At 39.4% G+C, this 24,741-nt stretch overlaps 1 protein-coding gene across 11 annotated transcripts in view; it reads left to right on the top strand.

The window, feature by feature from the left end:
* Window positions 1-24,741, top strand: part of AMBRA1 (autophagy and beclin 1 regulator 1) — a 238,059-nt gene that overhangs the window by 12,878 nt on the left and 200,440 nt on the right. For 7 of the 11 annotated variants that reach the window (XM_073216497.1, XM_073216498.1, XM_073216495.1 and 4 more), the window contains exon 2: window positions 13,008-13,116. The exons of the other annotated variants lie outside the window; for them this stretch is intronic. The gene's annotated coding sequence lies outside the window, so the exon portion shown is untranslated. The remainder of the gene's footprint in view (window positions 1-13,007; window positions 13,117-24,741) is intronic. 11 annotated transcript variants of the gene reach the window in all.

Here is a 24,741-nt window from a genome sequence, read left to right as displayed (position 1 = left end):
ACTCTCCCTTTGGTAATTGTTAGTCCATTCTTGGGTTCTGTGATTCTGCTGCTGTTTTGTTCCTTCAGTTTTTGCTTTGTTCTTATACTCCACAGATAATGAAATCATTTGATACTTGTCTTTCTCCGCCTGGCTTATTTCACTGAGCATAATACCCTCTAGCTCCATCCATATTGTTGCAAATGGTAGGGTTTGTTTTCTTTTCATGGCTGAATAATATTCCATTGTGTATATGTACCACATCCTCTTTATCCATTCATCTCCTTGTGGACACTTAGGTTGCGTCCATTTCCTGGCTATGGTAAATAGTGCTGTGATAAACATAGGGGTGCATATGTCTTTTTCAAACTGGGCTGCTGCATTCTTAGAGTAAATTCCAAGGAGTGGGATTCCCGAGTCAAATGGTATTTCTATTTTTAGTTTCTTGAGGAACCTCCCTATTGTTTTCCACAAAGGTTGAACTAGCTTACATTCCCACCAGCAGTGTAGGAGTGTTCCCCTTTCTCCGCATTCTGGCAGGCATTTGTTGTTCTTAGTCTTTTTCAATGCTGGCCATCCTTACTGGTGTGAGGTGATATCTCATTGTGGTTCTAATTTGCATTTCCCTGATAATCCGTGATGTGGAGCATCTTTTCATGTGTCTATTGGTCATCTGAATTTCTTCTTTGGAGAAGTGTCTGTTCAGATCCTCTCCAATTTTTAATTGAATTATTTGCTTTTTGTTTGTTGAGGTGTGTGAGCTCTTTATATTATTTGGATGTCAACCCCTTATTGGATATGTCATTTATGAATATATTCTCCCATATTGTAGGATGTTTTTTGTTCTACTGATGGTGTCCTTTGCTGCACAGAAGCTTTTTAGTTTGATATAGTCCCACTTGTTCATTTTTGCTTTTGTTTCCCTTGCATGGGGAAATATGTTCATGAAGAAGTTGCTCATGTTTATGTCCAAGAGATTTTTGCCTATGTTGTCTTCTAAGAGTTTTATGGTTTCATGACTTACGTTCAGCTCTTTGATCCTTTTTGAATTTACTTTTGTGTATGGGGTTCGACAGTGATCCACTTTCATTCTCTTACATGTAGCTGTCCAGTTTTGCCAACACCAGCTGTTGAAGAGGCTGTCATTTCCCCATTGTATATCCATGGCTCCTTTATCATTTATTAATTGACCATATATGCTTGGGTTTATGTCTGGGCTCTCTATTCTGTTCCACTGGTCTATGGGTCTGTTCTTGTGCCAGTACCAAATTGTCTTGATTATAGTGGCTTTGTAGTAGAGCTTGAAGTCAGGGAGCGTAATTCCCCCTGCTTTATTCTTCCTTCTCAGGATTACTTTGGCTATTCGTGGTCTTTTGTCATTCCATATGAATTTTAGAATGATTTGCTCTAGTTCATTGAAGAATGCTCTAGGTCTTTTAATAGGGATTGCATTGAATCTGTAGACTGCTTTAGGCAGGATGGCCATTTTGACAACATTAATTCTTCCTAGCCAAGAGCATGGGATGAATTTCCATTTATTAGTATCCTCTTTAATTTCTCTTAGGAGTGTCTTGTACTTTTCAGGGTATAGGTCTTTCACTTTTTTGGTTAGGTTTATTCCTAGGTATTTTATTCTTTTTGATGCAATTGTGAATGGAATTGTTTTCCTGATTTCTCTTTCTGCTAGTTCATTGTTAGTGTATAGGAATGCAACAGATTTCTGTGTATTAATTTTGTATCCTACAATGTTGCTGGATTCAGGCATTAGATCTAGTAGTTTTGAAGTGGAGTCTTTAGGGTTTTTTATGTACAATAACATGTCATCTGCAAACAGGGACAGTTTGACTTCTTCCTTGCCAGTCTGGATGCCTTTTATTTCTTTGTGTTGTCTGATTGCAGTGGCTAGGACCTCCAATACTATGCTGAATAAAAGTGGGGATAGTGGGCATCCTTGTCTTGTTCCCGATCTTAAAGGAAAAGTTTTCAGCTTCTCACTGTTGAGTACAATGTTGACTGTGGGTTTGTCATATATGTCCTTTATTATGTTAAGGTACTTGCCCTCTGTACCCATTTTGTTGAGAGTTTTTATCATGAATGGATGTTGAATTTTGTCGAATGATTTTTCAGCATCTATAGAGATGATCATATGGTTTTCATCCTTTTTGTTGATGTGGTGGATGATGTTAATAGATCTTCAAATTTGTACCGTCCTTGCATCCTTGGGATGAATCTCACTTGATCATGCTGGATGATCTTTTTGATATTATTCTGAATTCGGTTTGCTAATATTTTATTGAGTATTTTTGCATCTATGTTCATCAGGGATATTGGTCTGTAATTTTCTTTTTTTTTTGGTGTCTTTGCCTGGTTCTGGTAGCAGAAAGTGATGTTGGCCTTGTAGAATGAGTTTGGGAGTATTCCCTCCTATACTACTTTCCTGAAAACTTTAAGGAGGATGGGTAATAGGTCTTCACTAAATGTTTGATATAATTCAACAGTGAAACCATCTGGTTGAGGAGTTTTGTTCTTAGGTAGTTTTTTGATTGCCAGTTCAATTTCTTTGCTGGTAATTGGTCTGTTCAGATTTTCTGTTTGGAAGGTTGTATTTTTCTAGAAAGTTGTCCATTTCTTCTAGGTTATCCCGTTTGTTACCATATAATTTTTCGTAGTATTCTCTCATAATTCTTTGTATTTCTGTGGTGTCCGTAGTGATTCTTCCTTTCTCATTTCTGATTCTGTTTATGTGTTATACTCTCTTTTTTTCTTGACCAGTCTGGCTAGGGGTTTATCTATTTTGTTTATTTTCTCAAAGAACCAGCTTCTGCTTTCACTGATTCTTTCTATTTTATTCTTCTCAATTTTATTTATTTCTGCTTTAAGCTTTATTATATCCCTCCTTCTACTGACTTTGGGCCTCATTTGTTCTTCCTTTTCTAGTATCATTAATTGTGAGTTTAGACTGTTCATTTAGGATTGTTCTTCTTTCGTGAGGTAGGCCTGTATTGCAGTATATTTCCCTCTTAGCACGCCCTTCGCTGCATCCCACAGATTTTGTGTTGCTGAATTATTGTTGTCATTTTTCTCCATATATTGCTTGATCTCTGTTTTTATGTTGTCATTGATCCATTGATATTTAGGAGCATGCTATTAAGCCTCCTTGTATTTGGGAGCTTCTTCGTTTTCTTTGTGTAATTTATTTCTAGTTTTATATGTTTGTGATCTGAGAAGCTGTTTGGTACAATTTCAATCTTTTTCAACTTATTGAAGTTCTTTTTGTGGCCTAGTATATGATCTGTTCTTGAAAATGTTCCATGTGCACTTGAGAAAAATGTGTATTCTGTTGGTTTTGGATGGAGTGTTCTGTAGATGTCTGTTAGGACCATCTTTTCTAATATGTTGTTCAGTGCCTCTTGTCTCCTTAGTTATTTTCTGTCTGGTTGATCTGTCCTTTGGAGTGAGTGGTGTGTGGAAGTCTCCTAAAATGAATGCATTGCATTCTATTCCCCCTTTTATTCTGTTAGTATTTGTTTCACATATGTAGGTGATCCTGTGTTGGGTGCATAGATATTTATAATAGTTATATCCTCTTGTTGGACTGTCCCCTTTATCCTTATGTAATGTCCTTCTTTGTCTCGTTACTTTCTTTGTTTTGAAGTCTATTTTGTCTGATACAAGTACTGCAACTCCTGCTTTTTTCTCACTATTAGTTGCATGAAATATCTTTTCCATCACTTCACTTTCTGTGTCTGTCTTTGGGTTTGAAGTGAGTCTCTTGTAGGCACCATAGAGGTGGGTCTTGTTTTTTTATCCATTCAGTAACTCTGTCTTTTGATTGGTGCATTCAGACCATTTACATTTGGGGTGATTATTGATAGGTATGTACTTATTGCCATTGCAGACTGTGGATTCCTGGTTACCAAAGGTTCAAGGGTAATTACCTTACTATCTGTCTAATTTAACTCACTTCATATGCGATTACAAACACAACCCAAAGGTTCTTTTTTTTTTTTTCATCTTTTGTCTTCCTCCTCTATTCTTTGTATGTTATGAATCGTGTTCTATACACTTTGTGTATCCCTTGGGTGACATCTTTTTAGCCTTAGGAATACTTCCATCTATAAGAGTCCCTCCAAAATGCACTGTAAAGGTGGTTTGTGGGACGTAAATTCTCTCAGCTTTTGCTTATCTGGAAATTATTTAATCCCTCCTTCAAATTTAAGTGATAACCTTGCCGAGTAGAGTGTTCTTCGTTCAAGGCCCTTCTGCTTCATTGCATTAAATATATCATGCCACTCCCATCTGGACTGTAAGGTTTCTGTTGAGAAGTCTGATGATAGCCTGATGGATTTTTCTGTGTAAGTGATCTTATTACTCTCTCTGGCTACTTTTAATAGTCTGTATTTATCCTTAATCTTTGCCATTTTAATGTTGTCTTCCTTGGGTCCCTTGTGTTGGGAAATCTGTGGATCTCCATGGCCTGAGAGACTATCTCCTTCCCCAGATTAGGGAAGTTTTCAGCAATTACCTCCTCAAAGACACTTTCTATCCCTTTTTCTCTGTACTTCTTCTGGTACCCCTAGTGTGAATATTGTTCCGTTTGGATTGGTCACACAGTTCTCTCGAAAGTCTTGCATTCTTAGAGATTCTTTTTTCTTTCTGTGCCTCAGCTTCTTTGTATTCCTCTTCTCTAATTTTTATTCTATTTACTGTCTCTTCTACTACATCTCAGCTGCTTTTAAATCCCTCCATTGTATGTTTCATTTCAGATATGAAATTTCTTAATGATTGAATCTCTGACTTAAATTTGTTCCTGAGTTCTTGAATATTTTTCTGTACCTCCAATGAGCATGTTTATAATTTTTTTTTTGAGAGGGCATCTCTTATATTTATTGATCAAATGGTTGTTAACAACAATAAAATTCAGTATAGGGGGGTCAATGCTCAATGTACAATCAATAATCCATCTCAAGCCTAATTCTCGTCAGTCTCCAATCTTCTGAAGCATAACGAACAAGTTCTTACATGGTGAACGAATTCTTACATAGTGAATAAATTCTTACATGGTGAACAGTACAAGGGCATTCATCACAGAAACTTTCGGTTTTGATCATGCATTATGACCTATAAACAATCAGGTCAAATATGAATATTCGCTTGATTTTTGTACTTGATTTATATGTTGATCCCACATTTCTCCCTTTATTATTATTATTATTTTTATTTTTAATAAAATGCTGAAGTGGTAGGTAGATGCAAGATAAAGGTAGAAAACATAGTTTAGTGCTGTAAGAGGGCAAATGTAGATGATCAGATGATGAGGTGTGTGCCTATTGACTAAGTATTAATCCAAGCTAGACAAGGGCAGCAAAACATCCACAGATGCAGAAGATTTCTCTCAAAGCAGGGGGGGGGTTGAGGTTCTGAGCCTCACCTCTGTTGATCCCCAAATTCTCACCTGCTGGCCCCCCTGCGACTGTACCTGTCTTAGGTTGTTCCTCCCTTGAGGAATCTTACCCGTCTCTGGCTAACCAGTCATCTTCCAGGGCCATACAGGGAGATGTAAAGTTGGTAAGTGAGAGAGAAGCCATATTGTTTGAAAAGGTTAGCTTTTTACTTCTTTGCAGATTTATGCCCTGTGGCTTCTATGACCAGCACTTGCTCGAGGTATCTTTACCACCTGGAGGAATTATGATGCTCGGTAAATTCGATATGAGGCATGAATTCTATTTAAGGGTTGTAATTAGGAAGGAAGAGGAAGAGCTATAGATGTAGCATATGGAAGAAAACATGGGAGAATTGATTATTTCTTTGACATATCTTCTTGTAGAGTACTTTAAGTATGTATAGGTTTTAAACTACTAACTAATTTGCACACACATATTAACATAATAGGAATACGGTGACATAAACAAAGCAAATCTATAATTACCATCCATCTCCAGTGAAGCCAAGAAAACCATTTAGGCACCCTAGGCATTTGTGAAAATTTGTCTATGATATGATGGATATTGTCCAGCTGTGCTTGAACAGTCTGAGAGAAATCAGACAAATTAAAGCAGCCCATTTCTGGGATCTGTTCACATCCCATATGTTCTTTTAACCGTAGATAGTCTATAGTCATAAGGTTTTGGAGTGCTACAACTTGCACCCCTCCCAACTCCTGGTTGAGTTCCAACAGTACAGATCCGGTCAAATTCGTTGTCTCACTGTATGCACATGCCAGCCTAGACATCTCCCTCCTCATTCCTACGGCAAGTCCAGGAGACGGTGGGCTGGATGCAGCCACAACCGCAGCCTCGTCCGGATCCCTGTGGAGGCTTTTTGATGAACATCCCCCGGCACAAGTCCTCCAGAGAGTGCTGATGCCGGAAGCTCCTCCTCATATCGTATCTTAGTTCATTTTCTGGGTATCCATGCTAGGCCTTGATCTTCTGCATAGAAACAAAAAAAACCCTTTGCCCACACTTTGACATGCCCTCTATACCACTGTGCAGAACTCATTGGAGGTCAGCATACAGTAACTGCTTTTTTTTTTTTTTTTTTTTAATTAAGAATATTATCAGAAAAGAGTACCGCCATAGCTGATCATCTGAGACCCTTTAAGTGATCAACATTAAGGATATTTAAAGCATGCATTGATCTTTGATTTACCAATAGTTTTATCCTATCAAGGAGTAATCCCCCTTTTCTTTCTTTCTTTCTTTTTTTTTTAATTTTTTATCTACACTTTCATGAAGAATACTATGTTTACTATGCTCTCCCCTATATCAGGTCCCCCCTAACAACCACATTATGGTTACTGTCCATCAGCTTAGCAAAATGTTGTAGAGTCACTACTTGTCCTCTCTGTGTTGTGCAGCCCACCCTCCCCTTTCTCCCTCCCCCCCATGCATGCTAATCTTAATACCCCCCGTCTTCTCCCCCCCCCCCTTATCCCTCCTTGCCCACCCATCCTCCCCAGTCCCTTTCCCTTTGGTACCTGTTAGTCCATTTTTGGGTTCTGTAATTCCGCTGCTGTTTTGTTCCTTCAGTTTTTCCTTTGTTCTTATACTCCTCAGATGAGTGAAATCATTTGGTATTTCTCTTTCTCCACTTGGCTTATTTCACTGAGCATAATACTCCAGCTCCATCCATGTTGCTGCAAATGGTTGGATTTTTCCACTTCTTATGGCTGAGTAGTATTCCATTGTGTATATGTACCACATCTTCTTTATCCATTCATCTACCGATGGACATTTAGGTTGCTTCCAATTCTTGGCTATTGTAAATAGTGCTGCGATAAACATAGGGGTGCATCTGTCTTTCTCAAACTTGATTGCTGCGTTCTTAGGGTAAATTCCTAGGAGTGGAATTCCTGGGTCAAATGGTAGGTCTGTTTTGAGCATTTTGATGAACCTCCAAACTGCTTTCCACAATGGTTGAACTAATTTATATTCCCACCAGCAGTGTAGGAGGGTTCCCCTTTCTCCACAGCCTCGCCAACATTTGTTGTTTGTCTTTTGGATGGCAGCTATCCTTACTGGTGTGAGGTGATACCTCATTGTAGTTTTAATTTGCATTTCTCTGATAATTAGCGATGTGGAGCATCTTTTCATGTGTCTCTTGGCCATCTGTATTTCTTTTTTAGAGAACTGTCTGTTCAGTTCCTCTGCCCATTTTTTAATTGGGTTATTTGTTTTTTGTTTGTTGAGGCATGTGAGCTCTTTATATATTCTGGACGTCAAGCCTTTATCGGATCTGTCATTTTCAAATATATTCTCCCATACTGTAGGGTTCCTTTCTGTTCTATAGATGGTGTCTTTCGCTGTACAGAAGCTTTTCAGCTTAATGTAGTCCCACTTGCTCATTTTTGCTGTTGTTTTCCTTGCCTGGGGAGATATGTTCAAGAAGAGGTCACTCATGTTTATGTTTAAGAGGTTTTTGCCTATGTTTTTTTCCAAGAGTTTAATGGTTTCATGACTTACCTTCAGATCTTTGATCCATTTTGAGTTTACCTTTGTATATGGGGTTAGACAATGGTCCAGTTTCATTCTCCTACACGTAGCTGTCCAGTTTTGCCAACACCATCTGTTGAAGAGACTGTCATATCCCCATTGTATGTCCATGGCTCCTTTATCAAATATTAATTGACCATATATGTTTGGGTTAATTTCTGGAGTCTCTACTCTGTTCCACTGGTCTGTGGCTCTGTTCTTGTGCCAGTACCAAATTGTCTTGATCACTATGGCTTTGTAGTAGAGCTTGAAGTTGGGGAGTGAGATCCCCCCTACTTTATTCTTCTTTTTCAGGATTGCTTTGGCTATTCGGGGTCTTTGGTGTTTCCATATGAATTTTTGAATTATTTGTTCCAATTCATTGAAGAATGTTGCTGGTAATTTGAGAGGGATTGCATCAAATCTGTATATTGCTTTGGGCAGAATGGCCATTTTGACGATATTAATTCTTCCTAGCCATGAGCATGGGATGAGTTTCCATTTATTAGTGTCCCCTTTAATGTCTCTTAAGAGTGACTTGTAGTTTTCAGAGTATAAGTCTTTCACTTCTTTGGTTAGGTTTATTCCTAGGTATTTTATTCTTTTTGATGCAATGGTGAATGGAATTGTTTTCCTGATATCTCTTTCTATTGATTCATTGTTAGTATATAGGAAAGCTACAGATTTCTGTGTGTTAATTTTGTATCCTGCAACTTTGCTGTATTCTGATATCATTTCTAGTAGTTTTGGAGTGGAGTCTTTAGGGTTTTTTATGTACAGTATCATATCATCTGCAAATAGTGACAGTTTAACTTCTTCTTTGCCAATCTGGATTCCTTGTGTTTCTTTGTTTTGTCTGATTGCCGTGGCTAGGACCTCCAGTACTATGTTAAATAACAGTGGGGAGAGTGGGCATCCCTGTCTGGTTCCCGATCTTAGAGGAAATGCTTACAGCTTCTCGTTGTTCAGTATAATGCTGGCTGTGGGTTTATCATATATGGCCTTTATTATGTTGAGGTACTTGCCCTCTATTCCCATTTTGCTGAGAGTTTTTATCATGAATGGATGTTGAATTTTGTCAAATGCTTTTTCAGCATCTATGGAGATGATCATGTCGTTTTTGTCTTTCTTTTTGTTGATGTGGTGGATGATGTTGATGGATTTTCGAATGTTGTACCATCCTTGCATCCCTGGGATGAATCCCACTTGGTCATGGTGTATGATCCTTTTGATGTATTTTTTAATTCGGTTTGCTAATATTTTATTGAGTATTTTTGCATCTACATTCATCAGGGATATTGGTCTGTAATTTTCTTTTTTGGTGGGGTCTTTGCCTGGTTTTGGTATTAGGGTGATGTTGGCTTCATAGAATGAGTTTGGGAGTATTCCCTCTTCTTCTATTTTTTGGAACACTTTAAGGAGAATGGGTATTATGTCTTCTCTGTGTGTCTGATAAAATTCCGTGGTAAATCCGTCCGGCCCTGGGGTTTTGTTCTTGGGTAGTTTTTTGATTACCGTTTCAATTTCTTTGCTCATAATTGGTTTGTTTAACTTTTGTGTTTCTTCCTTGGTCAGTCTTGGGAGGTTGTATTTTTCTAGGAAGTTGTCCATTTCTTCTAGGTTTTCCAGCTTATTGGCATATAGGTTTTCATAGTAGTCTTTAATAATTCTTTGTATTTCTGTGGAGTCTGTCATGATTTTTCCATTCTCATTTCTGATTATGTTGATTTGTGTTGATTCTCTTTTTCTCTTAATAAGTTGGGCTAGAAGCTTATCTATTTTGTTTATTTTATCAAAGAACCAGCTCTTGGTTTCGTTGATTTTTGCTATTGTTTTATTCTTCTCAATTTTGTTTATTTCTTCTCTGATCTTTAGTATGTCCCTCCTTCTGCTGACTTTAGGCCTCATTTGTTCTTCTTTTTCCAGTTTCGATAATTGTGATGTTAGACTATTCATTTGGGATTGTTCTTCCTTCTTCAAGTGTGCCTGGATTGCTATATACTTTCCTCTTAAGACTGCTTTCGCTGCATCCCACAGAAGTTGGGGCTTAGTGTTGTTGTTGTCATTTGTTTCTATATATTCCTTGATCTCTATTTTGATTTGTTCATTGATCCATTGATTATTTAGTAGCATGTTGTTAAGCCTCCATGTGTTTGTGAGCCTTTTTTTTTTCTTTGTAGAATTTATTTCTAGTTTTATACTTTTGTGGTCTGAAAAATTGGTTGGTAGAATTTCAATATTTTGGAGTTTACTGAGGCTCTTTTTGTGAGCTAGTATGTGGTCTATTCTGGAGAATGTTCCATGTGCACTTGAGAAGAATGTATATCCTGTTGCTTTTGGATGTAGAGTTCTATAGATGTCTATTAGGTCCATCTGTTCTAGTGTGTTGTTCGGTGCCTGTGTGTCCTTACTTATTTTCTGCCCGGTGGATCTATCCTTTGGGGTGAGTGGTGTGTTGACGTCTCCTAAAATGAATGCATTGCAGTCTATTTCCCTCTTTAGTTCTGTTAGTATTTGCTTCACATATGCTGGTGCTCCTGTATTGGGTGCATTTATATTTAGAATGGTTATATCCTCTTGTTGGACTGAGCCCTTTATCATTATGTAGTGTCCTTCTTTATCTCTTGTTACTTTCTTTGTTTTGAAGTCTATTTTGTCTGATATTAGTACTGCAACCCCTGCTTTCTTCTCACTGTTGTTTGCCTGAAATATGTTTTTCCATCCCTTGGCTTTTAGTCTATGCTTGTCTTTGGGTTTAAGGTGAGTTTCTTGTAAGCAGCATATAGATGGGTCTTGCTTTTTTATCCATTCTATTACTCTGTGTCTTTTGATTGGTGCATTAAGTCCATTTACATTTAGGGTGACTATTGAGAGATATGTACTTATTGCCATTGCAGGCTTTAGATTTGTGGTTACCAAAGGTTCAAGGTTAGCTTCTTTAGTATCTTACTGCCTAACTTAGCTCGCTTATTGAGCTGTTATATACACTGTCTGGAGATTCTTTTCTTCCCTCCCTTCTTATTCCTCCTCCTTCCTTCTTCATATGTTGTGTGTTTTGTTCTGTGCTCTTTTTAGGAGTACTCCCATCTAGAGCAGTCCCTGTAGGATGCCCTGTAGAGGTGGTTTGTGGGAAGCAAATTCCCTCAGCTTTTGCTTGTCTTGGAATTGTTTAATCCCGCCATCATATTTAAATGATAGTCGTGCTGGATACAGTATCCTTGGTTTAAGGCCCTTCTGTTTCATTGCATTAAGTATATCATGCCATTCTCTTCTGGCCTGTAGGGTTTCTGTCGAGAAGTCTGATGTTAGCCTGATGGGTTTTCCTTTATAGGTGACCGTTTTCTCTCTAGCTGCCTTTAAAACTCTTTCCTTGTCCTTGATTCTTGCCATTTTAATTACTATGTGTCTTGGTGTTGTCCTCCTTGGATCCTTTCTGTTGGGGGTTCTGTGTAATTCCATGGTCTGTTCGATTATTTCCTCCCCCAGTTTGGGGAAGTTTTCAGCAATTATTTCTTCAAAGAGACTTTCTATCCCTTTTCCTCTTTCTTCTTCTGGTACCCCTATAATACGAATATTATTCCTTTTGGTTTGGTCACATAGTTCTCTTAGTGTTGTTTCATTCCTGGAGATCCTTTTATCTCTCTCTGTGTCAGCTTCTATTCGTTCCTGTTCTCTGGCTTCTATTCCTTCAATGGCCTCTTGCATCTTATCCAGTCTGCTTATAAATCCTTCCAGGGATTGTTTCACTTCTTTGATCTCCTTCCTGACATCTGTGATCTCCCTCCGGACTTTATCCCATCGCTCTTGCATTTTTCTCTGCATCTCTGTCAGCATGTTCATGATTTTTATTTTGAATTCTTTTTCAGGAGGACTGGTTAGGTCTGTCTCCTCTGGTGTTGTCTCTGTGATCTTTGTCTGCCTGTAGTTTTGCCTTTTCATGGTGATAGAGATAGTTTGCAGAGCTGGTACAAGTGACTGCTGGAAGAGCTTCCCTTCTTGTTGGTTTGTGGCCTTCCTCTCCTGGGAGAATAGCGTCCTCTAGTGGCTTGTGCTGTGCAGCTGTGCGCAGACAGGGCTTCTGCTTCCTGCCCAGTTGCTATGGGGTTTATCTCCGCTGTTGCCGTGGGCGTGGCCTGGCTGGGGCTGCTCCTCCAAAATGGTGGAGCCCCGTTGGAGGGGGATGGCTTGGAGGCTATTTATCTCCGTAAGGGGCCTCTGTGCTCCCTGCTGCCCAGGGGGTTAGAGTGCCCAGAGATCCCCACATTCCCTGCCTCTGGTCTAAGTGACCTGTCCTGCCCCTTTAAGACTTCCAAAAAGCACTCTGCAAACCAAAACAACAACAGCAATAATGAGAGAGGGAAAAGAAAAAAAAAAAAGGAAAAAACACACGATTTTTTTTTTTTTTCCTCTGTCGCCGGTCCCAGGCACCCGGTCACTGGTCCTGTTGCCCTGACTCCCTAGCACCAGGGTCTCTGTCCTTTCAAGGCTTCCAAAATGCACCCGCCCACTGGTCCCGCAGGGAAAAACGTGCGATATTCTTTGTCCTCATGTACCGGTCCCAGGCACCCTCTCACCAGTCCCACCACCCTGCCTCCCTAGCACCGGGGTCCCTGTCCCTTTAAAGCTTCCAAAAAGCACTCGTCAAAAAGAGAAAAAAAGAGGGGGAAAACGCGCGATATCCTCCGTCTTCAGGCGCCGGTCTCAGGCACCCTCCCTCCGGTCCCGCAGGGAAAAATGCGGGATATTCTTTGTCCTCAGGCGCCGGTCCCAGGCACACGCTCACCCGTCCTGCTGTTCTGCCTCCCTAGCACTGGGGTCCCTGTCCCTTTAAGGCTTCCAAAAAGCACTTGCCAAAAAAAAAAAAAAAAAGACGCTCTGGTTTCTTTCCACCCACCGGGAGCCGGGGGGAGGGGCGCTCGGGTCCCTCCGGGCCGGGGCTTGTATCTTACCCCCTTCGCAAGGCGCTGGGTTCTTGCAGGTGTGGATGTGGTCTGGATGTTGTCCTGTGTCCTGTGGTCTTTATTTTAGGAAGATTTTTCTTCGTTATATTTTCAGAGCTCTATGTGTTTTTGGGAGATTTCCACTGCTCTACTCACGCCGCCATCCTGGATCCGCCCCCTGCATGTTTATAATTTTTATTTTGAACTCTGTTTCAGGAAGATTGGTGAGTTCATTTTCATTTGGCCTTTTTTCTTGGGTTTGTGAGATTTTGGTCTGAACCATGTTCTTTTGACGTTTCATAATTCTTCATGGTGCCCGCTAGTGCCCAGAAGCTCCAGTCTCTGGAGCTACTCAGCCCCTAGAGTGAGGTTGGAGGTCGTAGTGAGAGAGGAGCCAGTGCCTGGGAGGAGGAAAGATCAGTTTTCTGTTTCCTGTCTGTGGTGCCTGTCTCCACTGTCAGAGCCAGTGGGGTCAAGCACACAGGTGTAAGCCTCTGTGCCTTGTGTCTCTATCTGTTGTAGGCTGGGCCTTCCTTTGACTGGCCTGACGCCAGCACAGTGACTGCCATTTTACTAGCGGTGCTGTCAGGCCAGGAGGAAGGTACAGCAGGCTGCATATCACAGTGGGGGGCCTCATAACTGAGCCAGCCATGGGGATGGAGTGCCTGAAGCTCCCCAAAATTCCCAACCAGTTGGGCAGAACGCACCTAGATAACCTTGTCCAGCACTCCCTTCTGCCTTGCAGAAACTCCATGCAAACCCTGCCCATTCAGCAGTACTCTCCCTGCTAGGAAGCCTCTCAGACCGCCTGCCTTTCCTCTGACACAGAGCAGCCAGGTATGGATCACATCTTCCACGAATGGTCGGAATCTCAGTCTCTCAAGCACTCCGCCTGTCCGAGCTCCCTAACATCCAGAGCACCACACAATGTAGGTTTCTGCTCACAAAGCAGAACTCCTGGGCTAGGTGTTCAGCAGTTCCAGGCTTCCACCCCCTCCCTGCTCTGTTTCTCTTCCTTCCCTGTGTGAGTCGGGGTGGGGGAAGGGCCTGGGTCCCACCAGATAAAGGCTTTCATAAATTACCCAGTTTTCTGAGGTCTGCTCTGTTCGTGAGGTCTGTATGCAGTCTGGTTCAGCCTTCTTTCTTGTTGCTGTTTTAGGGTTAGTTGTATTAATTAACTATATTTTTGTACTATTTGTGGTTTTGGGAAGAGTTCTCCGTCTCACCTCTCACGCTGCCAACTTGAATCTCCCCAATTTAGTTTTGAATCTCTCGTCCATGTGGGCAAATCATTGAACCTCTCTAAGCCTCAGTTTAGTGATTTGTGAAATGCGGATAATGATAGTATCTACCTTCATAATGTCATTGTGAGAGATGAGATAATGTGTGTAAAAGTGCTTACACTACCAGGTGTGCTGCCAGTGTTCAGTGAATATTAGATAATGCTTTAAAATATGTATTAAGTTTGTCTTATCACTTGGCAGATAATTGGATGAATATTTTTTTTGCTAGTACTTAACGGCTTTAGGGTTGCTGTTACTTTTGTGGCAAGGATACTTTCTTTGAATCCTATTAGAAATTCAGCATTTTATATATATATATATACACACACACACACACACACATATACGTATATGTGTATATATTTTTTTGTATCATTAATGTACAATTACATGAACAGCATTATGGTTACTAGACTCCCCCCATTATCAAGTCCCCACCACATACCCCATTACACTCACTGTCCATCAGCATAGTAAGATCTGTAGAATCACTCACTACTTGTCTTCTCTGTGTTGTACTGCCCTCCCTGTGCCCCTCCCCCCCACACCATGTGTGCTAATCGTAATGACCCCTTTTCCCCCTTATCCCTCCTTTCCAACCCATCCGCTCCAGTCCCTCTCCCTTTGGTAACTGTTAGTCCATTCTTGGGTTCTGTGAGTCTGCTGCTGTTTTGTTCCTTTAGTTTTTTCTTTGTTCTTCTACTCCACAGATGAATGAAATCATGTGATACTTGTCTTTCTCCACCTGGCTTATTTCACTGAGCATAATACCCTCTAGCTACATCTATGTTGTTGTAAATGGTAGTATTTTTCTTGTTATAGCTGAATAATATTCCATTGTGTATATGTACCACATCTTTATCCATTCATCTCCTGATGGACACTTAGGTTGCTTCCATTTCTTGGCTATTGTAAATAGTGCTGCTATAAACATGGTGCATATGTCTTTTTCAAACTGGGCTGCTGCATTCTTAGGGTAAATTCCTAGGAGTGGAATTCCTGGGTCAAGTGGTATTTCTATTTTTAGTTTTTTGAGGAACCTCCATACTGCTTTCCACAATGGTTGAACTAGCTTACAGGCCCACCAGCAGTGTAGGAGGGTTCCCCTTTCTCTGCATCCTGGCCAGCATTTGTTGTTCTCTTTCCAATGCTGGCCATCCTTACTGGTGTGAGGTGATATCTCATTGTGGTTTGAATTTGCATTTCCCTCATGATTAGTGATGTGGAGCATCTTTTCATATGTCTGTTGGTCATCTGAATTTCTTCTTTGCAGAATTGTCTGTTCAGATCCTCTGCCCATTTTTTTTATCAGGTTATTTGCTTTTTGGGTGTTGAGGCATGTGAGTTCTTTATGTATTTTGGATGTTAATCCCTTGTCGGATATGCCATTTACAAATATATTCTCCCATACTGTAGGATACCTTTGTTCTGTTGATGGTGTCCTTTGCCATACAGAAATTTTTAGTTTTTATGTAGTCCCATGTGTTCATTTTTGCTTTTATTTTCCTTGCTCGAGGAGATGCATTCAGGAAGAAGTTGCTCATGCTTATATTTTAGGAGATTTTTCGCCTGTGTTGTCTTCGAAGAGTTTTATGGTTTCATGACTTACATTCAGGTCTTTGATCCATTTCGAGTTTACTTTTGTGTATGGGGTTAAACAATAATCCAGTTTCATTGCTTGCATGTAACTGTCCAGTTTTGCCAGCACCAGTTGTTGAACAGGCTTTCATTTCCCCATTGTATGGTTCATGGCTCCTTTATCATATATTAATTGAGCATGTAATGTGGGTTGGGTTTATATCATGGCTCTCTAGTCTGTTCCATTGGTCTATGGTTCTATTCTTAGGCCAGTATCAAATTGTCTTGATTACTGTGCCTTTGTAGTAGAGCTTGAAGTTGGGGAGCATAATCCGCCCAGCTTTATTCTTCATTCTCATGATTACTTTGGCTATTCGGGGTCTTTTGTGGTTCCATATGAATTTTAGAATGATTTGTTCTAGTTAATTGAAGAATGGTCTTGGTGTTTTGATAGGAATTGCATTGAATCTGTAGATTGCTTTGGGCAGGATGGCCGTTTTAACAATATTAATTCTTCCTATCCATGAGCATGGGATGTGTTTCCATTATTGGAATTCCATATTCTTTAATTTCTCTCAAGAGTGTCTTGTAGTATTCACTGTATAGGTTTTTCACTTCCTTCACTAGGTTTATTCCTAGGTATTTTATTCTTTTTGATGGAACTGTGAAAGGAATTGTTTTCCTGATTTCTCTGTCTGTTAGTTCTTCATTAGTGTATGGGATTGCAACATATTTCTGTGTATTAATTTTGTATCCTACAGTGTTGCTGAATTCATATATTCTAGTAGTTTTGGGGTGGATTCTTTAGGGTTTTTATGTACAATATCATGTTATCTTCATACAGTGACAGTTCAACTTCTTCTTTAACTATCTGGATGCCTTTTATTTCTTCGTGTTGTCTGATTGCCACGGCGAGGACCTCCAGAACTATGTTGAATAAAGTGGAGAGAGTGAGCATCCTTGTGTTGTTACTGATCTTAAAGGGAAGTCTTTCAGCTTCTGTCTGTTAAGTATGATGTTTGCTGTGGGTTTGTCATATATGGCCTTTATTATGTTGAGGTACTTGCCCTCTATACCCATTTTGTTGAGAGTTTTTATCATGAATGGATGTTGAATTTTGACAAATGCTTTTTCAGCATCAGTGGGAAGATCATGTGAATTTTGTCCTTCTTTTTGTTGATGTGGTGGATGATGTTGATTGATTTTCTCATGTTGTACCATCCTTGCATCCCTGGAAAAAATCCCACTTAATCATGATGGATGATCTTTTTGATGCATTTTTTAATTTGGTTTGCTGTATTTTATTGAGTATTTTTGCATTTATGTTCATCAGGGATATTGGTCTGTAATTTTCTTTTTTTGTGGTGTCTTTACCTGTTTTTGGTATTAGAGTGATGCTGGCCTCAGAGTGAGTTTGGAACTATACCTTCTTCTTCTACATTTTGGAAAACTTTAAAGAGGTCAGGTAGTCAATCCTCATTAAATGTTTGATAAAATTCAGCAGTGAAGCCATGTGGTGCAGGGGTTTTGTTCTTACATAGTTTTCTGATTAACAGTTCAATCATGTTGCTAGTAATTGATCTGTTCAGATTTTCTCTTCCTTCCTCATGAGCCTTGGAAGGTTTTTTTTTTCCAGAAAGTTGTCCATTTTTTCTAGGATATCCATTTTTTTAGCATATAATTTTTCATAGTATTCTCTAATAATTCTTTGTGTTTCTGTAGTGTCCGTAGTGATTTTTCCTTACTCATTTCTGATTCTGTTTATGTGTGTAGACTCTCTTTTTTTCTTGAGAAGTGGTGCAAGGGGTTCATCTATTTTGTTTATTTTCTTGAAGAACCAGCTTCCACTTTCACTGATTCTTTCTATTGTTTTATTTTTCTCAATTTTATTTATTTCTTCTCTAATCTTTATTATGTTCCACCTTCTACTACTTTGGACCTCGTTTGTTCGTCCTTTCTAGTGTCATCAATTGTGAGTTTAGATTGTTCATATGGGATTGTTCCTCTTTCCTGAGGTAGGCCTGTATTGCAATATACTTCCATCTTAGCGCTGCCTTCTCTGCATCCCACAGATTTTTGTTGTTGAATTATTGTTGTCATTTTTCTCCATACATTGCTTTATCTCTGTTTTTGTTTGGTCATTGATCCATTTGTGATTTAAGTGCATGTTGTTAAGCCTGCATGTGTTTGTGGGCTTCTTCGTTCTCTTTGCGTAATTTATTTATAGTTTCATACCCTTGTCATCTGAGAAGCTGTTTGGAACAATTTCAATCTTTTTGAATTTACTGAGGCTCTTTTTGTGGCCTAATATATGATTACCTCCTCAAAGACACTTTCTATCCCTTTATCTCTCTCTTCTTCTGGTACTCCTATAATGTGGATATTGTTCCATTTTGATCTATTCCTGAAAATGTTACATGTGCACTTGAGAAGAACGTGTATTGTGCTGGTTTTGTGTGGAGAGTTCTTTAGGTGTCTGTTAGGTCTGTCTGTTCTAATGTGTTGTTCAATGCCTCTGTTTCCTTACTTATTTTCTGTCTGGTTGATCTGTCCTTTGGACTGAGTGGAGTGTTGAAGTCTCCTAGAATGAATGCATTGCATTCTATTTCCCCTTTTAATTCTGTTAGTATTTTTTTCACATATGTAGGTGCTCCTGTGTTGGTGCATCAAGATTTATAATGTTTACATCTTCTTGTTGGATTGACCCCTTTGTCATTATGTAATGTCCTTCTTTGTCTCTTGTGACTTTCTTTGCATTTTGTCTGATAGAAGTACTGCTACACCTGCTTTTTTCTATTAGTTGCATGAAGTGTCTTTTTCCATCCCTTCAATTTTAGACTGTGTATGTCTTTGTGTTTGAAGTGAGTCTTTTGTAGGCAAGATATAGTTGCGTCTTGTTTTTTTAATCCATACAGTGACTCTACGTCTTTTGATTGGTGCATTCAGACTACATTTAGGGTGATTATAAATAGGTATGTACTTATTGCCATTTCAGGCTTTAGATTCACAGTTACCAAAGGTTCAAGGGTAACTTTCTTACTATCTGAGAGTCTAACTTAACTCACTTAGTATTCTACTACAAACATAATCTAAAGGTTCTTTTTTTTCCCCCTCCTTTTTTTCTTCCTCCAATCTCTATATATTAGGTATCATATCTTTGTCTTAGGTATCTTTGTCTATCCCTTTTTATTACTTCTGGTGACAGCTGTGTAGCCTTAGGAACTTCCATCTATAGCAGTCCCTCCAAAATACACTGTAGAGATGGTTTGTGGGAGTTAAATTCTCTCAACTTTTGCTTACCTGAAAATTGTTTAATCCCTTCTTCAAATTTAAATGATAATGTTGCCAAATATAATATTCTTGGTTCGAGGCCCTTCTGCTTCATTGCATTAAATATATCATGCCACTCCCTTCTGTCCTGCAAAGTTTATGCTGAGATTTTTTATGATAGCCTGATGGACTTTCCTTTGTATGTGATTTTATTTCTCTCTCTGTATCCTTTTAATAGTCTTTCCTTATCCTTTATCTTTCCCCTTTTAATTATTATATGTCTTGGTCTTGTCCTCCTTGGGTCCGTTGTTTAGGAAGATCTGTGTACCTCCATGGCCTGAGAGACTATAACCTTCCCCAGATTGGGGAAGTTTTCAGCAGTTACCTCCTCAAAGACACTTTCTATCCCTTTTTCTCTCTCTTCTTCTGGTACCCCTATAATGCGGATATTGTTCTGTTTTGATTGGTCAGACAGTTCTCTCAGTATTCTTTCATTCCTGGGCATTCTTTTTTCTCTCTGTGCCTCAGCTTCTTTGTATTCCTCTTCCCCAGTTTCTGTTTCATTTATCATCTTCTCCACCATTTCTAATCTGCTTTTAATACCCTCCATTGTGCTCTTCAACAATTGGATCTCCGTTCTAAATTCATTCCTGAGTTCTTGAATATTTTTCTGTACCTCCATGACCATGTTTATGACTTTTATTTTGAAATCTCTTTCAGGAAGATTTATTAATTCAGTCTCAGTCGGTCCTTTCTCTAATGTTGAGATTGCGCTTTGAACAAGGTTAGTTTGACATTCCATATTTTTATGTGCTGTCCTCTTGTGCCTGGAAGGTCTACTCTCTTGAGCTGCTCAGCCCCTACAGGGATGTCAGGGGTTGAAAGGGAGTGGTATTGGTGCCTGGAGGGAGGAAAGAGCTGTTTCCTGCTTCCTAGCTGCTATGCCTGTCTCCACTGCCAATACCAGTGGACCAAACACACAGGTGTAAGCCTCTATGCTTTATGTTTGTATCTGTCATAGGCGGGGCTTCCCTCTGCCTGGCCTGAGTCCAGGGCAGGGGCCGCCGGTTTGGGAGCCAGGTGCAGGCTAGCCAGGAGGAAGACACAGCAGGCTGTGTATCACAATGGGGGGCCTTGGAGCTGCTTAGCCACCTGGGGGGGATGGAGCACCTGAAGATCGTTTAAGTTTTCAACCTGATGGGTGGAGTGCACCCGAACAATTTTGTCTACCTGTCCTTTCTCCTGAGCAGTAAGCTTTGTGCAGTCTTAGCCCATTTAGCAGCCTTCTTGCTGTTAGGGAGTCTCTCAGACTGACCTCCCACATCAGCCGGATATGAATTCCTCTTTTTCACAAGCAGTTGGAATCTCCATCTCTTTAGGTATTCCACCTGTCTTAGCTTTCCAACCCCACTAATCACCAGAGCACCATGCAATGTAGGTTCATTCTCCTAGAGCAGATCTCCAGGGCTAGGTGTTCAGCAGTCACAGGCCTCTACTCTCTCGTCCCTCTGTTTCTCTTCCTCCTGCTGGTAAGCTGGGGTGGGGGAAGGCCTTGGGTCCCTCCGGGTCATGGCTTTGGTACGTCACCCTGTTCCATGAGGTCTGCTCTTTTCTCCAGGTGTATGCAGTCTGGTGCAGCCTTCTTTCCTGTTGCTCTTTCAAATTAGTTGTATTAATTAAGTTTTCATATTATGTGTGGTTTTAGGATGAAGTCTCTGTCTCACCTCTCACACTGCTGTCTTTGAGCTTCTGCATTCTTAGGGTAAATTCCTAGGAGTAGAATTCCTGGGTCAAATGGTATTTCAAGTTTTTTGAGGAACCTCCATTGTGCTTTCCACAATGGTTGAACTAATTTACATTCCCATCAGCAGTGTAGGGGGGTTCTGCTTCCTCCACATTCTCACCAACATTTGTTGTCTTTTGGATGGTGGCCATTCTAACTGTTGTGAGGTGATATCTCATTGTGTTTTTAATTTGCATTTCTCTGATGATTAGTGATGTGGAGCATCTTTTCATGTGCCTGTTGGCCATCTGAATTTCTTCTTTGGAGAAGTGTCTGTTTAGATCCTTTGCCCGTTTTTTAATTGGTTTATTTGCTTTTTGTTTGTTGAGGTGCGTGAGCTCTTTATGTATTTTGGGTGTCAACCCCTTATCTGATATGTCATTTATGAATATATTCTCCTATTCTGTAGGATGACTTTTTGTTCTAGTGATGGTCTCCTTTATTGTACAAAAGCTTTTTAGTTTGATATACTTGTTCATTTTTGCTTTTGTTTCCCTTTCCCATGGAGATATGTTTATGAAGAAGTTGTTCATGTTTATATTCAAGAGATTTTTTTTGCACATGGTTTTTTCTAAGAGTTTTATGGTTTCATGACTTACATTCAGCTCTTTGATCCATTTCGAGTTTACTTTTGTGTATGGGGTTAGACAATGATCCAGTTTCATTCTGTTACATGTAGCTGTCCAGTTTTGCCAACATTAACTGTTGAAGAGGCTGTCATTTCCCCATTGTATATCCATGGCTCCTTGATCATATATTAATTGACCATATATGCTTGGGTTAATATCTGGAGTCTATTCTGTTGTACTGGTCTATGGTTCTGTTCTTGTGCCAGTTTGAAATTGTGGCTTCATTTTTTTTAAAAATAAGAATGGTAAGATCTTTCCTATGCTGGTTGGGATACCTGTGCAGTAGACATTCTCATTTTGACCAAAATTTGTCTTAAATTTAATTTGTCTAATTGTTTATACAGGACTTTGTAGCCTAAAATTATTTTTCTTACTGTCATTTTAATTATAATTCTTCATTATAGAATGAAATTATTATTCTAGCATAAGCATTAGAATAATATAGCAGAGAGCACTTTTCATTTTTTGGTAATCCTTTTAATCCTTCTGGTAGCCCTATCATAAACATTGTCTGTAGTGACATTTTGTAGATGAGGAAACTCAAGTACAGGGAAGTTAAGAAACTATTCCAGGAAATCAGTAAATCTTTATATATCAAGAAAATGACACAGCTGGGATTCAGTCAACTAGTGGATTTAAGGGCGCATTGTAACACCATACCACACTATCTCTTATTTAGAAATTATGGATAAGGAGATAAACATCACTTACAACTTTTCTATCTAGATTTAACCACAGTTAGCACTTTGGCATAACCTAGGATATCTTTTAGTAGTGTGTACACAGTAGATACACAGTTTAGGTAACAGTTGAAGTTTTTCTGCTTCCACATGTGTTTCCCTTCAGAATATGTTATCTGGATTTGTGATCTTTGTGCCCCAAATTCCCTGCCCACCTCTAATTTCAGTCTGTTTTAGGAGTCAGGCAAGCGTTGTATGGATGCAGGTATGGTTGTTGACTGGTGTTCACATTTTGGAGTTGGATCTTTATGGTATCATTTGAAGTATCCTGAAATGCCTTGTAGAAAGTCCTGTTAATGAAAACAAAGCTGTCAATGTAGAAAACCCTGCGTATTAACACCCATATAGAGTTTCTGAAGAATACCACTTTTAGGCCTCTAATTAAAGGCCTGATGCTTTGTAGTTAATTTTCCAGTTGTTGGGAGAAACTAGTTATGGAAGTGATTCTATATTTAGTATTTAAGGGATTTTTTTTTTTTTCTGTTAAAGAGTTAACCTTGGAATCACCTCACACCAGTTAGGATGGCCAACATAGAAAAGACTAGCAACAACAAATGCTGGCGAGGATGAGGAGAAAGGGGAACCTTCCTACACTGCTGTTGGGAATGTAAACTAGTTCAACCATTGTGAAAAGCAGTATGGAGGTTTCTCAAAAAGCTCAAAATAGAAATACCATTTGAACCAGGAATTCCACTTCTAGGAATTTACCCTAAGAATGCAGCAGCCCAGTTTGAAAAAGACATATGCACCCCTATGTTTATCACAGCACTATTTACAATAGTCAAGAAATGGAAGCAACCTAAGTGTCCATCAGTAGATGAATGGATAAAGAAGATGTGGTACATATACACAATGGAATATTATTCAGGCATAAGAAAGAAACAAATCCTACCATTTGTAACAACATGGATGGAGCTAGAGGGTATTATGCTTAGTGAAAGAAGTCAGGCAGAGAAAGACAAATACCAAATGATTTCCCTCATTTGTGGAATATAACAATGAAGCAATACTGAAGGAAGAAAATAGCAGCAGATTCACAGACTCCAAGAAAGGACTAGTGGTTACCAAAGGGGAGGGGTGGGTAAGAGCGGGTGGGGAGGGAGGGTGAAAGGGGATTGTGGGGTTATCATGATTGGTGCACATGGTATGTGTGGTGTCACGGGGAAGACAGTGTAGCTCAGAGAAGATAGATAGAGACTGTGGCATCTTACTACACTGATGGATGGTGACTGCAGTGGGGTATGAAGGTGGGGGACTCGGTGGGGGTGAGTGTGGTAGCCACATTGCTTTTCTTATGAAACTTTTGTGGGAGTGTATATCAAAGATACCTTAATAAAAAAAAAAGAGTTAACCTTGGATTGAATACTGTATGTTATGGAATATATATTGGTATTACGTAGCTGATTTTACTCTTAGACTTTGCCTATATGTGCAAAATGAAGTGGAGAGAGATGCAGTTACTCAAATAAATGACGGAATTGGACTCCATTTTAACAGTCCCTTCCAGGTCTAAGAGCTTTCTGATTTATATCTCTGTAATGCTTTTGGAAGGGGGGATTTGGGGTCTGAATTATTGATGAGGTTGCAGATGTAATTCTAAGTGTTTTTTCTGTTTTTTAAGTCAGTTTACTTATGTAAAGGTAGCCCAAATTTCATTTAATTATTTTTGCCACAAAAATACATTTTTGGAGTATTTCTTAATTGGTTGTCTGGTAGCAGCCTTTGTAATGTTTCTTAGAAATTGCTACTCTTGGGAATTCCATCTCAGGTCTCTGGCATTTAGTTGGCTGTATTGTTTGGTGAGAGAAAGCATAGTGAACCCCAAAGAGAATTCAGTATTAATGACATCAGTAACAGCAGCAGCGTTAATGCTCCACCACTCTTTTCTTCCTGGAGCCTCACAACTTCCTGATGAAGAGGGTATTGCCATTCTTCTTTTACAGAGGAGGAAACCAAGTCTCAGAGTGGTTAATTAACTTGCCCCAAATCATGTAGCTAGAAGGTGGAATAAAATTGGTGGCATAAGACGATGAATTATAAGGGGAACCTGTAAATCTAACTTTTAGTTCCTACTGGGTTGTGGCATACTAAGTGGTTTATAATAATAGTGGTTAAATATAATTATATTGTAGAATTAAGCAGAGAAAATCTTTAAAGGTGGTTTATCTTCCCATATTTTTTAGAGTGATCAGTCATGTTATAGGGGAAGGGGTGAAAATAGAGTAGAATGTTGACATTTGTGTTATTTACATATCCTAGTAGCATCCTTTGGTTCTATTTGTACAAGGCTTTTGGTGATTAAGAATTGATTCTGGGGACTAAATTAAAGGCATCACAGAGATTATTCTTGGCACCCATTGTCTCAGACTGGTTTAAGGGACAGATTGGGATACTTGTTTCTTCCTCCTTTTTAAAAAGAGGAATGAAAAACACACTTGACTGGTACTTCCTCTTCAGCAACAGGCTGGTCTGACTTCCTTCAGTTTGATTTAGCTCCTTTTGTCCTTTATAGAGAACAGAGTAAAATCTCATCTCGGGTGGCTGAAAGGAGTTGTTAAGTCCCTTG

This window comes from Manis javanica, chromosome 11 (genome assembly GCF_040802235.1).
Source record: "Manis javanica isolate MJ-LG chromosome 11, MJ_LKY, whole genome shotgun sequence".
Classification (NCBI taxonomy): Eukaryota; Metazoa; Chordata; class Mammalia; order Pholidota; family Manidae; genus Manis; species Manis javanica.
This window is presented reverse-complemented; position numbering and strand designations above follow the sequence as displayed.